The following is a 20,476-nucleotide window of genomic DNA, read 5'->3' as shown; positions in this document are numbered from 1 at the left end:
TGTGCCCTCCCTGTAGAGCAGTCTCTCTCCTTCCTTGAAGCTCCACCACCCCAAGCACTGCTGTGCGACAGCAAGCCTCTACAGGCCGTATATGCTCTTCCAAATACCCCTCACATGAGGGTAACCGAGAGCCTTGCAGTAAGATCAGAACTGGGATGGGCTGAAAGCAGTTAAATGAGCAGAAACAAATCCCCTCCACAAGCATAGGCTATATTCGTGCAGTGGCAGCACTTGCAAAACAGAGAAGACAAAGTCTGTCCTTCGCCATCAGAAAAGAAAAAGCCAGTGATGAACGAGTCTTTAAAAATCACAGTTGGGCAGTTACAGAAGATTATCTAATTACCATCATATTTAATATTATATGGCTTTAATAATTCTCTGTTATTATCAAGCTGCTAGCACTAAAAGAAAATGGGAAATTGGCTCTGATGCCTAATGGGAAGGAAAGGCTCTGCCCTCTGGGTCCTTGGTTTGGAGCCAGCTCAGGTTGGAAGTGAAAGTCATTCCTGCTGGGCAGCCTCTCTGAAGTGAGCTGATGTTGTCAGGCTCGGTCCAGCTCCATGTTCAGAGAATACAAACCATCACCACAGCAATGGGGTGTGCTGGAGGAAGGAACTGTTGAAAACACTTTGTCTCTAGCTTTCTGCTAGCATACAAATAGATCTTAGCCTGGAACGAAGATATTTTTACAGCGATGTTTACTCCAAAGCAAATCTCACCAATGGTGACTGTATGAAACTTGCACGCACCTTATACCAGTTTAAAACTAGAACGGATTGCCTTGGAATAACAGAGGTGGTTTTACCACTGTGCAACCCCGTTACTTTGGTGTGGAGCAGCAAACCTAGAGACCACCAGGACTGCCAAGCCTTCAGTAACACTGACGGCTGAATGTTAGTCTCGACATTATTATTGCTTTCATTTTTAAAATATCTGAGCAATGCTCAGTTTCAAGGTGCATCCTGGGTTAGGCTGAATCTGGAAGACCTACGCTGGCAGGAAAGTTTATAGTGGGTCCATGTTGCCCAGTAGATCCCCTTAAACCCAGCTAAACAAACAGTTAAACCCAGTTGAATTAATGGAGGTGTAGGTCCATAAAGAGCTGAACAACTCTTTTTTTTTCTTTTTGAGGTTGGACGCTGCAAAATCTAAGCTAACACCACATCCCTCAGGACTGCCCCTTTCTCAGCAAAGGCTGCAGCACATTAACAGGGCAGAGCAGCTTGCATTGTAGCTGCTGTGCCTGCTTGGTGGATTAATAGAGACTTCATCCTCTGGGGCTGTCAGTCCCAAACCTTTCAGGAGAAAGGAAATCTCCAAGAGAAAAAAAAAAAAAGAAAAGCAGTACTGGAATTACAAATAAGTGTCTTTCTGACTTTCAAATGAGACCTGAAGCATCTTCATTTACAATTTAATATTTTAGTAAGCACTTTATTGGAAAAGACTATGTAATGGGTTAATTTCCAAAAGTCATTTATCTTTACTCACTGGGGATGACTTTCTGTAATTCACTTGAGGCTGCAACACTCATGGACTAATACATCATCCTCCAACTTGAGAAGATAAAAGCCTAACAAGCTCTAACCTGCTACACAGGCTATATTTAAGCAGTACAGGGTAATGATAAATATCTCCCATAAAATGTGTTCTCTTCACACTTCCTGCAAAAACTGCTGAGCGAGCCAGCTGGCGAGATGGAGCTGACGGTCCTCGCTCACAGCCCCACCATCCACACACCGTGAAACTGAAGCGCTCCCTTGCACGGCGTCCCCCCGATCCCAGGCTGCCCACCGGCCTCCGGAGGCGAGGCCCGTTTTGGCGCTGGCTGCCGGTACCCTGGCTCGGCCCGCACCCCGTCAGTGCCTCTCCCTCCTGCCTGGCAGGCAGGCAAGGAAAGACTGCTGGGACACACACACACAGAGTTTGGTTTTCCTTAAACGTGCTCCATTTCCTGCGCTGGACTAAACATTTTGCAGAACAAAATGAAGACCAGGCGTCTCCCCAGAAGCACTTATAAAACTCAGGGGACAACTGTGGCAGGCAGAGCGGGGGCGATGCAGGAACCGGGAGGAGGAGAGACCATGCAGTTGCACGCGCCGCTTGCGGGGCCCGGATGCAAACTGAATCACTTCTCGCTTCCTTCTTTGTGTACGAGTGGTGGATGCTGATAAGCACGCAGGGACCTCACAGCGCGGACGCTCAGACCGCGCTCCTGCATCAGGAAGCTAGAGGAGGTCCAGGCCCGTCCAACCACAGTCTTTTCAATTTTCATTGTCTCCTGTTGACCAGATGTTACCCCAATGCTTTCCAGGACTGCTTTTAGCATCACCAAGATTTAACTGCAGCCAAGTACAAGAACCTCCGGCTAGAGTTGACCTTCCTGCCCAGGGCCTGAAGCCTGAGTGACCTAAACGCAGCATCAGGATGTTAACCTAGCTCCTCACCCTACGTGGGAACAATTTTGTATCTCCAAGAGATGCTGATACTCAGCACCCTTCCGGCACCACCTTTGTCAAGCCCTCTCCTTACTTTCATCCCTGCTTTACATACACTGATCACTCCCATAACTCCCTAGAGGGACAGATGAGCACTACAGCCCTCCATCTAGTTTGGAGAAACAGAGAGCAAAGCAAACAGCCTGCCTTTCTGACATGCCGAAGAGGAGTCCTTGGCTACAGCTGCGCTTCCCAGCCATCAGACCCTGGACGCGCGCCACTGGGAACTGGAAGGGTAAATCATTATGGTTAAAAATTATAGTTACCTTCTACAGACGTAACACATATCCCACCACAAACTTCCTCATCTAATTAATGCCGGAAAAGAAGCCATCCTCCCACCCACCTGGCCATTTTAACGGGCTGAACACATCCACCAGAAGACTGTTTCAAAACAGCCTCTTAGGATAAAAGGTCATTTATTTTGTTGTGTTAAAAGCTCCCTAGGCCTTCACTAAGCCTGACTGTGTGGGAGCTGCAGAAGTCTCACTGTCGTCTCCCAGGGATGTGTCTTCTTCCAGGGCAGCCAAGATCAAAGTCTGGTCTAGAAAAAATGAACTCACACTGCCCTTGCGCTGGGCCTCCAGGCTTTATGCAGTCCTCTCACCACGGCCGGCTCTGCATAATGCGATTATGCTTCCCTCTATCTCCCATGAGTTTGGAGAGCATCAGCTCAGAAACAATATAATCAGATTAAGCCAGTTCCATCTTTTCCTGCTAATTCTACCTACATTTTATTTAGACAGTACATTTGGATTCCTGAGGATATTTCTTCTCAGATCATCATGATCTCATGGTAGGTTACTGTTTAAACACATCCTCGACAGCATACCATTGATCATCACTTTTTTCCCCAAAACCACTTTGCAGAGATGGTGAATTCAGTTTTTCAGCAATGGCAGAGACAAGAGAAAATACTTGTTACAATTATGAGCTAGTAGCATGAACTATCCTGAGCATTGTTTTATCTCTGTCTGAATTTAAAAACATGAAGAGATGCGGTAAGAAATGAATGAACAAAGGTATATGAACGAATGCAATGAAGAAGAAATCCTCAATACCTGACATGTATCTGTTTCCATTTTCTGATTTTAAATGAAGAACTACTGAGACAAACAGCTTTTTTACTGATCCTATGAAGAGCTTTCTTTGAAGACCAAAGGAGACATTGGGCCATAAGTTTATGAACCCAGCACATTTTCCCTGCAACTTTACGCTCTACCGGTTTTGGCTTCCTTTTCTTATTCTACCCATTTAGACGATAAGCATTTGGTGAAGAGATGATCTGGCAGTCATTCCGTGCAACACCTCCAACAAAGCAAAGCGAATGCATTTGCGGTCAGTTTGTAAGTGGTCCCGCAACGATAACACATCTGGTCTCTCAGGCTGCCAGCAGTGGGCAACACCAGGTACCTCACAGAAAGGCAAAAACTATGAAAGCAATAATAATAATAACAACAACAACAACAATAATAATAATAAAAATGCAACTAGGCAGTGTAAAGAAACAAAAACATAGACTTCATCTGACCTCTGCAGTTTCTGCTCTTGACCACTGAACTGCATTGCTGACGCGCGGCGGCTGCTCCAGCACGCGCACTGTTGAAGATTTGGGCGCAAACGCAATGGGGGCGCGGCGCATAACGTACGTACAACTCTTGGTGAGAGAAGGGAACTTATTCCTGCTTACAACCTCCTTTTTATGTCTGTCATTTTTGGAGGACCACTTGCCCCACTGAATGCGCAACACTTGGGAGCAGTGGGACGGAGACCCCGGTTCAGGCTCTTTTTCCCGTTACCCCTGTTTGCAGTCAAGAGCGGACACACACTGGGAGACCACAAGGTGCACAGTCACCTCCTGTCCTCCCCAGGGCTGCGCAGCTTCGTGGATTTAGAAACATGGATGAAAGCCTGGCCACAGAGGAACGAAAGGTAAAACCTCTGTGAAATTTGTCAGGTTCAGGATTTTGCCACGTGCCATCTGGCCTACTGCTGTCATTATTACTATGCAAATGGGAGTTGTCCGATGGTACCCTGGGAGGTTTTCTCCCCAAAAAAGCTTTTTTAGGCACAGCATCAAGACACCGCTGGCTGCCTGGCTACTAACATGGTTCTCCAGAAGAACATACCAGTTTTACGCACACACTGCATCTCTGTATCTTATGACCAGGATGCCACTTACGTTGGTAATAGGAATAAAATAACATATGGAAAGCCAATGTCCAACAGAAGACTGCATGGAATATGGTATCTTATAGAGAGTATCTTAGATTTCTCTGTGGGAAACAATTGTATGAGGAGGAAAGTCTGAGTGTTAATAGCACATGCAGGGGACGGTAATTTCCGTACAGTTTTGAAACTGTTTGAAGCATGGTTATATACCTGTTTCTTAGCACTGGTTATGCTTGTTCCATGTATATGCATAATTTACAACTACTTAAGCTTTGGTGGAAAGGCAAACACAATTTTGCACAGCCATACCACCTCCTAAACTGCTCAACCCTGTCCTTTTTTTTTAATTATTATTTCTTTTTTTCACAGCCCTAAGGAAAACTCTTAGGAATTTTTCTAGGGGAGTTTGCTGGGAGTTGGGTAGATTCATATGATAAAAATGCAGTTGTCCTCAAAACTTGTATAAACAAATATATAAAAGTAAACAGCAACCCTTAGAGTATAAACAAAATGATTCTCAATTTTAATTTTGAGATCTTTTCCTTATCTAATAATGACTTTTTTTTCCCTAGTAGAAGCCTTTGCCCATGCTCAAACACAATGTTTCTAATACAGATCCAGTCACTGGATATCTCTGTGCACAAAACAGCTGCCTGAGTGACTTCAACTCATTTGAGTAGAGATCAAAACTGGTGTTTCTCTAGGTCCGGACCTAGCAAACCACTCAAGTGCCTATTGATGTGAAACCACAGGTAACCAGCCTGCTTTAAGTCCCATCACCGAGAACATTTAGTGACTTAGCTGGAAGGGCAGGCTTATGGTTCTCTGCTGAACTGGGCCACTGAGACTCCAGACCTGGTTTCCACTGTGCCAGGCAAGGCTATCTGAGCGAGGGTGGAGGCAAAAATCCCATTTAAGCAGGTGGAGACTGTGAATCCACTGCTTTGCACAGTGAGTAGGTTCAACGCAACGAACTATGTAAGTGATCTTCATGAAACCAAGCCACTTTACTCAAGCTTGAGCCCAAGTTATGTGTGCTGTGCATTAGTACAACAGCAAAGTGACAGACCCGTTTACTGGGAAGCAAGTGAAGTTGTGACCAATGCATGTTATAAACTTGCTGGAAAGAGTACACTTTGGTTGTTTTTTTAAGTGAACAAACATACGCAAGAAATACGTCTTTTCCTTAGCACCACTTGATACGATGCAGTACTGCAGACTGGGTTTCCAGAGAAAAACAGTCTTTCCAGAGAAAGGGCAGAAATGAACAAAAATGTTTACAGAACCTTGACAGCTCTAGGGGATAGTTTTTGCTTTATTTGCTGGTATTTGCTATTTATATTTATCCGGTCATGTATGTGTTGGGTTTTTTTAAATTTAATCCCTGCACTTCAAATACTTTCTCTTTGGAAGGAATGGCTCAGTGGTTAGACTCTGAACTCTCAGATCCTGTTTCCAACTCTCCATTTGCTCACGGGAGTCCCTTCGACTCCAGTTCATACTGGAGTTCCAGTCTGTCCAGCACGGCAGCACAGAAACAGCAGCGATGCCCTGGCCGTCTGCCAGCCCAGGCACATGGCCATTGCTGTTATCAAAATGTTCCCAGGCACAGCAGAGTAAGATGATAAGCAGTACAGCGGTACAGCAAGAGGCGAAAGCAAAAAGCAGCCACTAACAAGCACTAGACTCTAATATACAGTAAGGCAAGCAAGCCCCATGGCAAGCACAGAAGCCTGCCAATTAATAGCTAAACAGCAATAACAGCTATAAATTCGATTTAGCACATTCCAATCAAATCCGTCGTTATCTCGAACCCTTCGAGCCCCACACTGGGTGCCAAAAAGGACTGTCGTGGTTTAACCCCAGCTGGCAACTAAGCACCACACAGCCACTCGCTCACCCCACCCTGGTGGGATGGGGGAGAGAATCAGAAGAGTAAAAATGAGAAAACTTGTGGGTTGAGATAAAGACAGTTTAATAGGTAAAGCAAAAGCCATGCATGCAAGCAAAGCAAAGCAAGGAATTCACTCACTACTTCCCACTGGCAGGCAGGCGTTCAGCCATCTTCAGGAAAGCAGGGCTCCATCACACGTAACTGTTACTTGGGAAGACAAACGCCATCACTCTGAACGTCCCCCCCTTCCTCCTTCTTCCCCCAGCTGTATATGCTGAGCATGACGCCATATGGTGTGGGATATCCCTTTGGTCAGCTGGGGTCAGCTGTCCCCGCTGTGTCCCCTCCCAGCTTCTTGTGCACCCCCAGCCCACTCGCTGGTGGGGTGGGGTGAGAAGCAGAAAAGGCCTTGACTCTGTGTAAGCACTGCTCAGCAGTAAATAAAACACCCCTGTGTTATCAACACTGTTTCCAGCACAAATCCAAAACATAGCCCCATCCTAGCTACTACGAAGAAAATTCACTCTACCCCAGCCAAAACCAGCACAGATATGTATATGTATCTTTAAATCACAAGGAACCTATTCCAAATTTTAATGGTGTAACCTCATTGCATCCCAGCGGAGTGAGATCTCTTCTTGTTACTTCCACTTCACAGATGGGAACAACCGTGTTGAGTTCTTCAGGGGATGCTGCAAACTGGTACTGGCAGCAGGTTGCATTAAAAGGTCATGCTGAAAACCGCTGTGTTGAGGAAAAGGCACGCATTCTCTTCAAAACACCAGCAAAATGGACTGAGGGGAGAGGAGGGAGGTGGGATGTGGACAGCTGGAAGCTGCTGCCAGTTCAGTTACCAGCACCGAATTTCAGCGAATACCCTCATCGCTACTGTATTGAATGTTCTTGCAAGCTTTTCACTGCACTGGCATGAGCCACCCAGAAAGAAAACCAACCACCAAACCACAAAAAAACCAAAACAGACCTTCATGCAAAGTAACAGAAAGAGTTAAGTTTCATCCATCATCAAAAATCAGTTATTTTTTTAAAAAGTGTTCCTTTGCATATCATTTAATGTCATCATTCAATTGACTTTAACAGAGAAGTGAGGTATTTTAAACCCCTTAAATGGAAATATAATTGCTGATATTCTGTTTTCTCATAATAATATTGATGATGATGTCACTGAAAACTCACTCAGTAGAAAACCCTAGCAGTTTCTGATCGACTCAGTACTTTCAGGGCAATGCTATCTTTCAGATTCGCTAACGACAGATTTTACTCCTGAACCTTGTCCCCTGATGTTTGTGAAATGACCCCAATCGCATGGGTTATCTCCCCAGTCCTGGCAAATCATTCCAGCTTCGGTTTGTTTTAACACCGCGTTTCTCTCATCTTCCACTTTGGGTACGCTGTCCTTATGTCACCCCAAAGAGCAACCAAGGAATTAAGAGGGATTCTTGGGGAGAGCAGAGATAAAACAGCAGGATAAAGGCAAGAAACTATTTGTCTGCAATCCCGATAGTGGAGAAAATGCTTTACAAGGTTACCTTGTGGGGAACATGCCCTGTCCAAGAGTAAAAAATCCTCCATGGAGCTGCTCTGTAAAATCCCAAAGTATAAAACTCTTCTTTGAAGCTGAATTAATGATCCACAGCACGTTGGAAAGCATTTCTTCTGACATTTCCGTAGACATAACGTTCTTTCACCCTTTTGCCTTTCAGCAGAGCCTCAGGAACAGACTTGCTCAAATTGATAAAGCTCCGGAATAGAAAACACTGGCAGAGATTGCCACAATGGAAACTACAATGAGGAATATAGGGTGTATATTGTGCCCACAGCTATTCTTTCTAAGTAACTCTAGGCTGAACATTTGGAGATATAAAGGAGGTATTTTGTGCCCGTTCTAATATGAGTTAAGAATAGAAATGACAAAGAATGTAATTCTCTTAATCTGGTTTCTTAATGCTTCCTCTTGGTTTTATCTGGTTAGTATCCCTTTTGTTTAGCAGTAAAGTTTTAATTTGTATAATTTGGTCTGTGGAGAACTAAAAGATGCCCTGCATTTATAAACTGCTGAACACTATCATCAAAATCTTCCGCAGGACCTTGAAACAATGGAATTTCTGTAGGTCAAATCCTGCCCCTCACAGTAAAATAAAATTAAGGAAAACCAAACCAGAAAGGCTAAAGAATAAGAGATAACTTATAAGAAAGCCTATTCAGGGACCTGAAGGGGTACAAAAAGCTCTCAGCCCTTCAGCAGAAGACCCTAATTACCAGTGAAAGCCTGGGCCTCTCACGCAATTTGTAGATCCTGAAGACAATTTCCCCGCCAACCTGTTGCCTGCCCTCCACTGGCCATGCCTTTCCCTCCGGATCTGTGCACACCTGCAAGGATGAGGGTGCTGCCGATGGCAATGCCAATAGGATCACCGTTCATTTCCATGTAAAATTCTTCAAAACTCTGTATGCATTAGCAGGTGGAGCGCACCAAACAACTTTCTCCCAGTTTCTTCGCATCTCACCTGACCCAGTATCCTAAACAGAGCTCCAAATATTGCTGTCCTATGGGACAGAGTTGGTTGCCTATCCTGCTCCCCCTTTCCCACCTACCCACTTACAACTCCTCTGCTCCCTTTAGGAGGTGGACTGCGTCCAGGAGGCATGTATGAAGTTCCTCCCCAGTTACCATGTTTCAGATAGAAATGGCTTTCCAATTTACAGCTACTGTTTCTCTAAGGTGCCCAGATTAAACAGTTAGGACACTGCTTCTCTTCTTTTCTGCAAGGTCAACCCACAGTGGTTTCTCTAGGGGATAAAATACAGTGGCTCTAGACTCTGCTCTGCAAAAGATAATCCATGAAAGATCATATGTGTGAAATCTCTGTCTAAGAGCATCTGAGACCCAAGGGATACTATAATGCCCAAATGCCACTGAAGGAGGGTAAGTCACTGCTTAGATGTACTAGGGGTTGCTATCAGTGCCTCTTAATGGTGGGCAAAGTTTGGCTCGTGTTGTTTCACGTGATGCACACAAGGGCAGCCTTGATGCCCTTGAGCTACTTGCCCAGTGACTGAGGATCTGATAATTTTTAAACAATTTCAGAGGAGCTTTAATTAAAACCCATTTCTGGCCTATAAAATGGGTGAGAGCAATTGCAACAGTGGCTCCAGACTTGCAGATACATGGGACCGTGGAACAAAATGTATTTATCAGTGCACCTCGCAGGGGAGCGCCATACACACCGTAGGACAAATGCTGACCTCAGTTGCTAGGAGACTTCCGTTTACCTTATCATGAATGCCAGATTTAGACCAGAAGAGGTAACAACCTCAGCCCCTCGATTTGCCCTCCTTCTTGGGCTGAGCGTATGAATCCAGCGAGTGGACTTGAAATGTCTGGATGGCTCCCCACCCACAGCCCCTCTTGGCCCAATAAAAACCCTTCCCTCCCTCCTCAACACATGCTGGAGCCTGCAGAAATCAGTAAAGCATCACTGCAGCAGTGCTTGGTGACCCTGAACAACCTCAACAGGTGCACTGCTCTTGCGGAAAACACATGTTGCTCTGTCACTATTAATACACCAGGAGTGTGAATGGCATATGCATGTTTGTTTGCGTGGGGAGCATAAATTACGGAGTTCCCAGGTCTGCAGTCATCACCTCTTGCAGCTCTAACAGCGCCGTTTCTGGGGACAGCCGAGGCACAGGACCACAGGCACTCGGGCTAAGTGAGGAGTGAAGCCCCGGCGGCCAGGCAGTCACCGGGAGGTGTGCGAGGGCAGACCCAGGATGCCGTGCAGCTGAAGGTCTCAATGCTCCGGTGACCAAGAGGGTTCACAGACCAGGGAAGAAAATAAATTAATCGTGCTGCCTCCAGACTGCCTGGCTGAAGAAATCCTTCCATCGATAGCCTCCCGCACTGCCACGTGCACAAACAGTTTGCTCCCCCCACTATTAAGTACAAGGCAGGAGCTGTTTGCTGTTTCAGATTTAAGACTTCAAAATGGCAAGTCAAACTGATTTCCTGGGAAGTGAAAAGAGGAGAACTACAGTCAAACAGTCCCTCTACTCAGCATCAGCTCTATATTCACCATAGCAAATATATCCCCCACAGGGCTAACAGCAGTGGGGTGAGGTGTCCCAACAACTGTATTCTTCCTCTGGATAGCTCTGGAGCTACACACGGCAGAAAAATAAGGTCTACTTTTGTAGCAAGCAAAAAGGAGTGCAGATTATGAACTCATGGATGGAAATCAGGTTACCTGCAGAAGGCACAAAACCCCATTCCCTTCCAGCTCTTAGCCTGACCACAGCCGCCATTTCCAAGCCATACTAGATGAGAAAAGGGGAGAGATGATGCAAGTAAAGTGCTCTATGCTCATTTTCCCCAGGACCTCCCAGTTTTGTGTACAGATAGAGGAAACGGTGCCCCGGAAACCTCTCCCTCACGACTGGAAGATCTCTAGAAGGTGAGAAAGGTGCTGATTCAAACTTCCTTGTGATCTTATCAACCCATGTTTTCATTGATCAGACTCCGCCACTCCTGCCACATGAAAGCCTTGGCTGAGCAGTGCAGAATGAAAACGGAAAACACGAGGCAGGTAGCACTATTTTTTCCCCCGGAATTCACACAGCTGTGCTACAAACCTGTACCTTCTCTAAATTACTGATGCAAGAGAGAGACTGCCAGAAGAAATATATACACCTCACCCCACCACCCGAGTGTACAGGGACCAGAGTGGAGAAAGCCTGCATTCTCTACATTCATGGAGAAAACAATGATAAAGCAAACCAAAAAGAAAAAAAAAAACCTGCTGACAGCTTAAGGGAAGGAAGACTAGCTTTTTATTGCCCCAAAGGGGTCATGCCTGTGCGTGGAGAAACCATGGCCACTAGCAACGGAGAATACATGTAGGAAGTGTTACCACCCATGACATCCTTTGCAGCCACCAGGGAGCCCAGACCTCACACAGGGGTAACGTTTTTTTCTGCAAAGTGCGCTGGCAAAGAGGGCATTCCCACACCCCTGCCCATTCCTCCCCCTCCCTTTGCAAAGGGATCATTCATAGCGCTTCGGGCAAACAAGGCAAGAATCGGCCACGACCATAACCTCCCACCAGTGACACAATACAAATCCTATTGGCCCTGAAGCAAAGAGTCAATGAAATTAGGTCTCTGTGCAGCCAAGTGCCCCTTGGCTGATGAGACCACCTTCGTACTCTCAGAGCACTCCCATATATCCCATCTCACCTTTCGCATCCCCTAGCTAGGTCCTTTTCTCTTGGGCTCACACTGCTCCTGCTGGCCAGCCAGTACTGTAAGGCAGACTGCATCTGATGTGCAGGAGATCAGGGAAAACCTCTTCTGTCCTCTGCTGCACCAGATCTCTTCCAGATTTGCCTCCCTCTCCCCTGTTTCCCATCCAAAACTTATCTCCCAAAGCCCAGGAAAAAGCAGATCTAAGGATGTGCCCACCCTGCTGCATGGAGCTGCAATTGCCTAACACTGTCCCTCTCGGCGTGGCTGTATGGGCACTAAACAATTTTTTTTTTCTAAAGCACAGATAACAATCAAGCAAAAAGAAAAGAGAACTCGACTTTTATAGGTCTTTGGAAAAATAACTATTAGAGCAAAAAAGGCAGGAACTTGCTGCTGCTGGGGCAGGGCTCGCTGCCTCTCTACCCGCAGGCAGCCTGCGCTGCCTCTCCTCCTGCCTTCTCAGTGGGGTCTCCCATGGAGGCAGTGTGGTCTACAGGCCTCAGAGTTACCATCCGACTCCATGCGGCATCCAGCAGCGTGTTGATTTGCTACCAGGGGCTGTACCTGCTCCCCACAAGAAGATCCAGAGTGTAATACGCAGGGAAGGCACAGACCCGACAGGCCCACGCAATACGCTAGAGCATCGTATCGATGCCTATCAATCGACCCATCCCCTACACAGAGGAAAGAAAAAATGCTCAAAGCAAACTGTCTTTTGCAGGCACGACAGCTGTTACACCACTTTTTGGCAGGAGCCGCAGTTCGTACTGCAGCCTTGTCACTCTCCACCCCTTTCCTGCAGCTCCTTTCCCTCATGGACCACCTCCACTGAGCAAGCAACTCGGGAAGGCTGACGGCAGCCCCACAACATCTTGGGACGACTGCACAGCATCGCTTCCCCGCTCCATTTTCCTGATGCCTTCTGCCCATTGGCCTCTTTTCTGGGCCACCTTTAAGCAAGGGCAATGAAAAAAAGGAAAGGATCTAGAAACACTGGACTGGGATATAGTCTTTAACTGCTCATTAATGGCATTGCAATGGAAACAGGTAGCAGCTGTGGCTCTCAAGCCCTCACCAACCAGCTTGCTAAGGCTTACTCCCTCATTTCACACAATTGATTAGTTTGAAAAAACTGTTTATCACAAAAGCATTCATTTAATGTAACTATCCACAGAGGCCTCAGATAACATGCTTCATAGGTCCCATTCTCAGGCTTATAATGATCAGCTCAATCCCCTGCAGCCTCAAATCCCTTATTTAACAAGCACCTTTGGATCCCAGTACAATATTACACAGCTGACAAAGCAGCAATTAAAGAGAAATATTTTTAAAAGGTAGGGATGGTAAGAGAATAATCAGAGATACAGTTGTCACATCCTTGTGTTAACTAAGGACACCAGAGAAGTACGGCTGATCCAGCCTCCTCACCACTTAATGTGAATAAACAGCTTACGAGTGGGAGAGGCTGAAAGGGGAGCAGCCTCCTTCCCTGTCACGGGAGAGGGAATGTGATGATCGCCAAGTACCAGAAAAGCTCCCGTTTGTGAAACCCGTGAAGGGAAGGAGCCTGCCGCTCCTCCCCACAGCTTCTTAGCGGTGATCATGAGCTCCCGGCGCAGTGTCTCTCATCATGCCATCTCACGGTAAGTCTCATGTCATGAGACACAATGCAGAAGCACAACCGGGTTAAAAGACAAAAGCCTTCTGATAGCCTGTTCTTTTGGATGCCTCTGTTCCTGGATGTACAACCAAAGCCTTTATGCTTGTGTTTTCTGAAAAGCAGCCTTGAACCTAAACCAGTGCCATCAGCCTTTCCCAGAGCCACACGAACAAGCCCTCACGTCCTCAGAAAACACAAAACAGTCCCTGCACCTGGGGGAGGAGAAGGACCTTCAGGGAACACCGCAGGGTACCACCACAGAGCAACTCCTCTCCCACGATGCGAGGTTTCTGCAGTGGGCATGGGTGCGCAGCTAAGTCCCAGGTGTCCCGGCACAGCAGCTCCCGTCTGGTTGCTGGCCAACCATATGCTGTCTGCAAGCAAGGGGTCGATAGCCTTGGATGTATAGCAAACGACTGGAAGGAAGGGCTGACCGACTGTACTCTTTATGCTGTTCGCCCAACAGCTGGCGTCATTTAAATTAAAACACTGACCATTAAGTTTGGTCCCTGGCAGGCTGCAGCGATGCAAGGCTGTATTTTCCAGTTAGCTGAGAGAAGCAAAATAAACAGCGCAGTCTTGACCTCACATTCCACTTACCAATAAAGCCTAACCAGGGAGCGAAAGGGACAAAAACCCAAGCACAGGAGAAATACGACGGAGTGCAATCTTCTCCCTCTGGCACGCGAGGGGCCAACTCTTCCCCTGCAGAAGTACTACCGTGCACCTCCACCCCCAAGCTCTCCACGGCACAAACAGATGCACGGTCATGCATCTGCAATATAAAGGTCTGTACCTTGCAACTATAGAGAAGAGCTGCACTGCTGTCCCTAGAGCGTCTAGAGGTTTCCCTATGAAGGACGGTTTTACAAAGGCTGGGCACTGAAGAATGGCTTTTGCCAGTTCAGCAAAGCAATTTCTACTGCCTAGGTTTCATAATCAGTTTTCTTCTCAAAAAAGCGGCCTCGTAAACCACCTAAATGAGACCTGATGGATAGTTTTGAGGTAAGTCACTATCCTTCTGATAAAAACAAATTGAAAAGATACATATGACGATGGTACAAATACCTTATGCTAACTGACTCCTAAAGCAAAATCCAAGCTTTTCCTGGAAGGGTTCAATATTGGACTGGGCTCTAGATCTGAAGCTTGGAATGGCTTCCCTCTCCGTTACTGCGAGCACGAGAGCATTGCGGCCACTCAGCTCAGCCCTCCCTCCCCCTGTGTTACTGGCCTGTGAAAACAGCCCCTTCAGGTTGGCATCAACCGCCCTAGCTTCTGTAAACAAACTTATCAGATGTTAAAAACTAAAACAGAAGGGAAACGGGCCAGGAAATTATCCAATATGGTTCTGAATGAGCATTTCAAGTTGCAGAGACCTCAGGAGTCCCATAGCTACCACTGCTGGGAAACGATCCCCAGCTAACAAAGACATAAAAAGACCCACCCAAGTAGGAGAAGGGCTGCAAAGCTAAGGAACTAGGAGAAGCCATGAAAGAAAATACATTATTAAGGAAAAAGAAAAAAATCAAAGCAAGAACACCAAAGGGGAAAGAAGTAAGCCTCCGGGATTAGCAGGGAGAAGTACAGATTTAAGAGAGATCCATTGTGCAAGTACAGCTTTATAAAAGCTTGCAACACAACGACCTTTAAAATTAGCTTTATTTCTATTGCCAAAGCACCACCACAACCTGCATCAAATAAAGTTATGATCCATCAAGGAGCTGAATGCACTGGCTTTAATGGGATTTCATGGTGCTCAGTAACTCGCAGGATTAGGTCCCTGCCACAAAGTGCTAAATTGTCTAGGAAAACACACAGGAGGAAACAACAGTGAAACAACCCTGGAGAGTTATACTATGCACAATCTTTTACATATAACTGAATGCTATCAGCTGTTACAATAATGAACACGTCCAATACCCCAAACTAGAATTGCTACGCTGATGCAGGGTACTGAACGCTTTTGAAAAATGTACTGTTTTCCTTAGCTGTTTCGTGTGAGCTTACAGCAAACAACCAAGCTCTTTCTTGTGTGTTTTGGGGTGGGGAGGTTACCCTTTTTTTCAGTGACATTGCTTATAAAAGCGAGGAACAGTTATCGATGGCAATGGTTACGTTACCTCCTATCCCAAACCATCCCTCTCGATCACCACCTTGGAAAGCCTGCAAGTTGAAAGCACTGGTTACTCCAAACTGCTGGGGGACGAGGTTGGTGAGGTCACAGTTACATCCCTTATGCCTTAAGCCATGCTCACACTTAAACACATTTTTAAACCTGGGACTGTCAGCTTCTTAAGAGTAAAGGCTTGGCACGGAGTGAGACAGGCTGCAGGGCAACCACGGCATGGCTCCCAAGGTACTGCCTCATTCGCCAGCGAGACTCAACCGGGGGGAAGGGGACGGCCCACGGCAGCAACTCCACGCAGGGAGGCTGCGGCCAGGAAGGGGTGGTTGGCACCATGCTGCGCCAGGCAGCGCCGCTGAGCAAACCCGGGATGGATGTTCATGAGGGACCGCACCCCTGCGCAAACAAAGGAGGGACTGCAAGCATCCACGGACAGCCAACATTCGACGTACCTAGAGGTTTCTGGAGTTTCTTTTGGTCACTAGGACAATTTCTAAACCATTTTTGGTAAGAAAAGCGCACTGGCACTCCAGGAGCAGAGAGATGCCATCAACGGCATTTTCATGCTCTCCCTCCTTTCAGGGGTCAGCTTAGAGAGGTAATTTACGCAAAAGCAGCATCACCCTTTTCATTATTATATTTTTTTTATGATGTCTTCAAAGCACAGGGTAACAACCACAAAGGAGAGGACCTGTGCTCTAAACACTCACCTGGAGAAGCAACTGAGTGCACAACATGCAAAAAAAGAGGTGAAGAGATGCCAGGAGGAAGGGAGCCTAGAGAAGCAAGCACACTGTGGTCACCTGCGAAGGGGGGCGATGCTCTGGGTGCGGGTATCGCTGCTGGCGGGGTACCAGGGTGACAGAAACAGCCAAAAAAAAAAAGAGGAGTTGCTTGCAACAGAGAAGACGGAGTCACTTGCAATAGTTAGGGAAGAAAAGACCCTGCAGGTTATTTGCTGCTGCTCAGTAGGCTGCCTGTCTTCGAGCTAAGCCTGCAGTCCCATCAGTGAGGACTGCGGAGCCGAGATGAGTTTGAACTCACCGGCAGTAAGGTTGTACGAGCAGATCAGCCTGGGAGCCTTGCCTGTGCCAGTGTTCATCACAAGGCTGACAATCCTTGCTCAAGGGACTTGAGACCAGAACCGAAAGGGATGCTTGTAGGTCAGGTTTAATCCTCAAGAGCCTGTGGGTGGGTGAACAAAGAAGGGGTGGGCGTGTATGTAAAAATAAAAGACCGCAAGACACCTGGTTCTGAGTACTGCTACTAGCCTATTCCTTCCAACACCATTAATAGCATGCCAGACTTCACAGAAACAAAAGCAAGCAGCCAGGCTCTTCCTCCCTCGAACAATAAAATAGAATAGTAAAACAGAAGCAAAGATGGATTCAATCAGCCCAAGATCTTTTTTGATAAAGGTTACTCAAATAAGCCACGTACGGAAGCTCTCCGCATCTACAACGTTTCTGCACCATTATTTGTAATAATATGACACCTCAGTTTGCAGAAGGTGCCACACTGGATACTAATAGCACACTTATTATTAGATTTTCTGCATGGTTACATAAGCCTGCAAAAGGGGAAAAATGTAAATGATTCAAGAAGATATTCTTCTTGTGGTTCTCATGAAGTCTTTAGTATCTGAAGATTGAAGACAATCCCTCCTGGCAAGAAACAATCAATTTTTATGCTTCATTAAAAGAGTTCTTTTAGTACTTTTAAGAAAATGCTCAAAGTCAAGTCAAGCGAAGAATATATATATTTTTTAATCTAAACATTCTGTGCTAAATTTTACTCTCAGATCTTCCAAACTCTTCTCCTAAAATAAAACGAAGCTATGCATGCAACTTTGTGCTTATTTCTTCCTCGTGATCTAACTATGATCTGAGGACATTTCACCCTATCTAAACCCAGCTGCGTGAGCGGGCATGAATTTCAAAAAAGGACATAATAAGGGCAAAAGCAAGGGAGGTACGCACACTCTCTGGTAACTCTGAGGCAAGACGACTCCAGCCGTAATACAAGCTCATAAGTCAACGTCAGCCCAGCCAGAATAACTTACCTGTGTCAACATATCGGCAGTAGGTGCTCAAGCACATCTCTTCCATTATGCAGAAATACACAGGCCATAACAGTGATCTCTTAAGCACGTGATGACTGTACAGTCCTCAGAGAACCTCTTCCCTGAAATCAATCAGTGGCATACGCTCATCCCCAAAGTCCACTTCCGCACCCGCTGGATCTAACTAAGCCTGCTGACCTCCCTGTGGAAATACCGTCTAAAATGACACGTGCCCAACGGAATGGTGGGCTAAGCCACCACTATTAACCAAATTTATCCGGTATGAGTTTACAGGTCACTTAGCCATACCACAACACTGCACACAGGATCCTACAAAGCAGCAGATGCAGGAAGGGTTTACTACATGCTACGGCATCTATCCTTACCTATCAATGAGCAGAACGCTAATTTAAGTGTCACGTTGTCTCAAGCTTCACTGCTGTGCAAACGGCATATCGATGCTGCTGTTATTGGTGCATAGGATCTGCTTGCAGCTTAGATAAGTGAGATAAAACTAACACAAGTTCAGAGGGCTGGCTGACAAGCAGCTGCAAGCAGGAATCACCGTTCTTCTCCCTTTCAACATAAATGATGTCTAGCAAACTTACATTTTGGAGGACTCAGTGCTCTTGCCTTCACGCATACGGAACAGTCTCCCAGCCCAGGGCAAGTCTCTGGCAGCAGGAGGGAACTAGGTGGACACCACCAACACAGCAGAAGGTTTTGCCATTGCACTACCAGCTCATCTAACCCACCTCCAGATGACTAAGACAGTACGACAGCTGGCTCACCTTATCTCTAGTAAACGTATTACTTCCAGAACTCATATGCAAATATATGTAGTGCCTTTTGAGATACCCATTGAATTACCCACACGTGGAAAGTGTTAGGGTATTGTACCACTGTACCTTCACTTACTGCAAAAAAAAAAAAAAAAAATTTTTAAAAAAGATCAACTATTGCAAAATTGCTAAGCCTTTACAGACAGAGTAAACTGTGGCAAGGGTTTCTTAGATCCTGCATCCAGGTTGTGGCACAGGAAGCCAAATTCAGCCTGGTTTCTTCACCTGAACTACAGCTGGAAGGAGCTACAGTCTACCTCTAGGTTACACCCTTGATAAGATGAGCCACACTACCACTGCAAAGCTGGGATGCAAAAAGGTGCTGGTAAGAGGCAACCATTATGTTCCAGAGAAGCATGGTTTTTTTAGCCCTCAAAGACTAGAACTTGGGGCTTCTACCTCATGATCTCTATTTGCAAGAAGCAAAATGATTTTGTGCACTGCAGGTCCTTGAATCCCCTCCTGAACTTCTGTAACTCTGTGAATACGCTATTTTGAAGAAAGCCTTTTCCGTCCCGCAGTGCTCCACGAAGGGCTTACTATAACAACGATGGGTAGCCCTGCACAAACATCGGAGTACATCTGCATCCCTGCTCAGTTCATTGCTGAAAACAGACTTTGTACGGACCAGTATTTTGAACCTTGTATTCTTAAGTGAGGCTTCTAAATTCATTTTTAGGAACCAAAAAAAAAAAAGGCTTGATTTTTAGATGGGCTGAGCAGCTGCATCTCCTCATTACTTGAACAGAAGACGCAGTTTTTCAGCACCTTTGAGTATCGGACCAGCTTTATTTAGGTGCCTCACTTCAGTCACCCGTAGAAGAGCAAAGTCAAGGGAGATTCACATCCTTTTCGAAGTGTCATGCTTTTTATACATGCAAGTGATAAAGCTGCCTGTATTAGCGAACACAAAACCCGAAACAGAGTACTTGGAGCCACTTGTACCACCGACATCCCACATCTAAGTAATTCCATTCAAATGTAAATGAGACGCATTGCAATTTCAGGATTATTTACTACATTTGTTTAGTACAATCACCTTGCAAGAAGTCTTTAAGCACTTTATTTGCAGAGAGCTGCAAAAATTGCCCATAAGAATGTGGATACAATGTGTCGCATTTTATTTTTTTGGAAACAAAGACAAATCTGAGTAGAAAAACAAAAAAAAGCCCCAGAAAAACATGCTTGGAAACCTGGAAGGGAGGTATAAGATCCTTTTGAAAATGCAGCTCTCAAACCAGAAGGAAAACTGCTTGCTTGCTCTCCATGCAGGTGGAAACTACCTGCATTCATGGGGGTATAGGAAGCAAAACAAGATAAAAAAGAAGAGGACTAATCTGAAATGTCTTGGCTAACTTAATATACCTAGACTGAATTTGTAAGCATGTTATTATATTAATTATTTACAGTCTTGCCTTAAGAGGATGTAGATTTTTGTGTGTGTATGCACATTTGGATTTTTTAATACATTTATAACTGCTGATATGAAGAGTTTTGTTCTTTGCCTCAGAAGAAATGATCTGATTCTGCCTTGATTTACACTGATCTAACTCTTAAATCCAACAGTTACACTGCTGTAAAATTACTATTATCAAGGGGAAGAACATTCTAAAATTATCCCTTTGGCAGAGAGCACGAAGCCTGAAACTCTCAGTGCTTTCAACACCATTTTATCGGGATTGTGATCTCGGCACAGCTCGTAATGCAGCCAGCCGAAGCCATGAAAGGGAGCTTTGTGCCCAGCTACACACCAGGCCATGTAAGACTTCCAGCTTTTTGACTGGCCAATGGGGATGTTGCTCTTAGTAACACGGCAAGATTTATTAGGTACGATAAAAAAAAAAAGAGGCGTTTAGAAAGACAGCAGTAGAATAAAGTTCCTCTTCTATGAAAGCTGCTACAGTGCACGCAAGCGAAAAATGCCAAGTTGTCAAAAAAAAGAAAAGTGCTCAAATATTTCA

General features: G+C 45.7%; 1 protein-coding gene across 13 annotated transcripts in view; it reads right to left on the bottom strand.

Annotated features, from left to right (window-relative positions):
- ATXN1 (ataxin 1) overlaps window positions 1-20,476 on the bottom strand; it is a 221,985-nt gene that overhangs the window by 29,567 nt on the left and 171,942 nt on the right. Inside the window, exon 1 of one of the 13 annotated variants that reach the window (XM_082328798.1) lies at window positions 16,656-16,721. The exons of 11 other annotated variants lie outside the window; for them this stretch is intronic. The gene's annotated coding sequence lies outside the window, so the exon portion shown is untranslated. Of the gene's footprint in view, window positions 1-6,699; window positions 6,775-16,655; window positions 16,722-20,476 lie in introns of those variants that run through there. One more of the 13 variants, XM_082328796.1, reaches the window with a different exon arrangement.

This window comes from Platalea leucorodia (assembly GCF_965183815.1).
Source record: "Platalea leucorodia genome assembly, chromosome: 1".
Taxonomy (NCBI): Eukaryota; Metazoa; Chordata; class Aves; order Pelecaniformes; family Threskiornithidae; genus Platalea; species Platalea leucorodia.
Note: the sequence above shows the minus strand (reverse complement) of the source record. Positions and strands in the feature narration are given on the sequence as shown.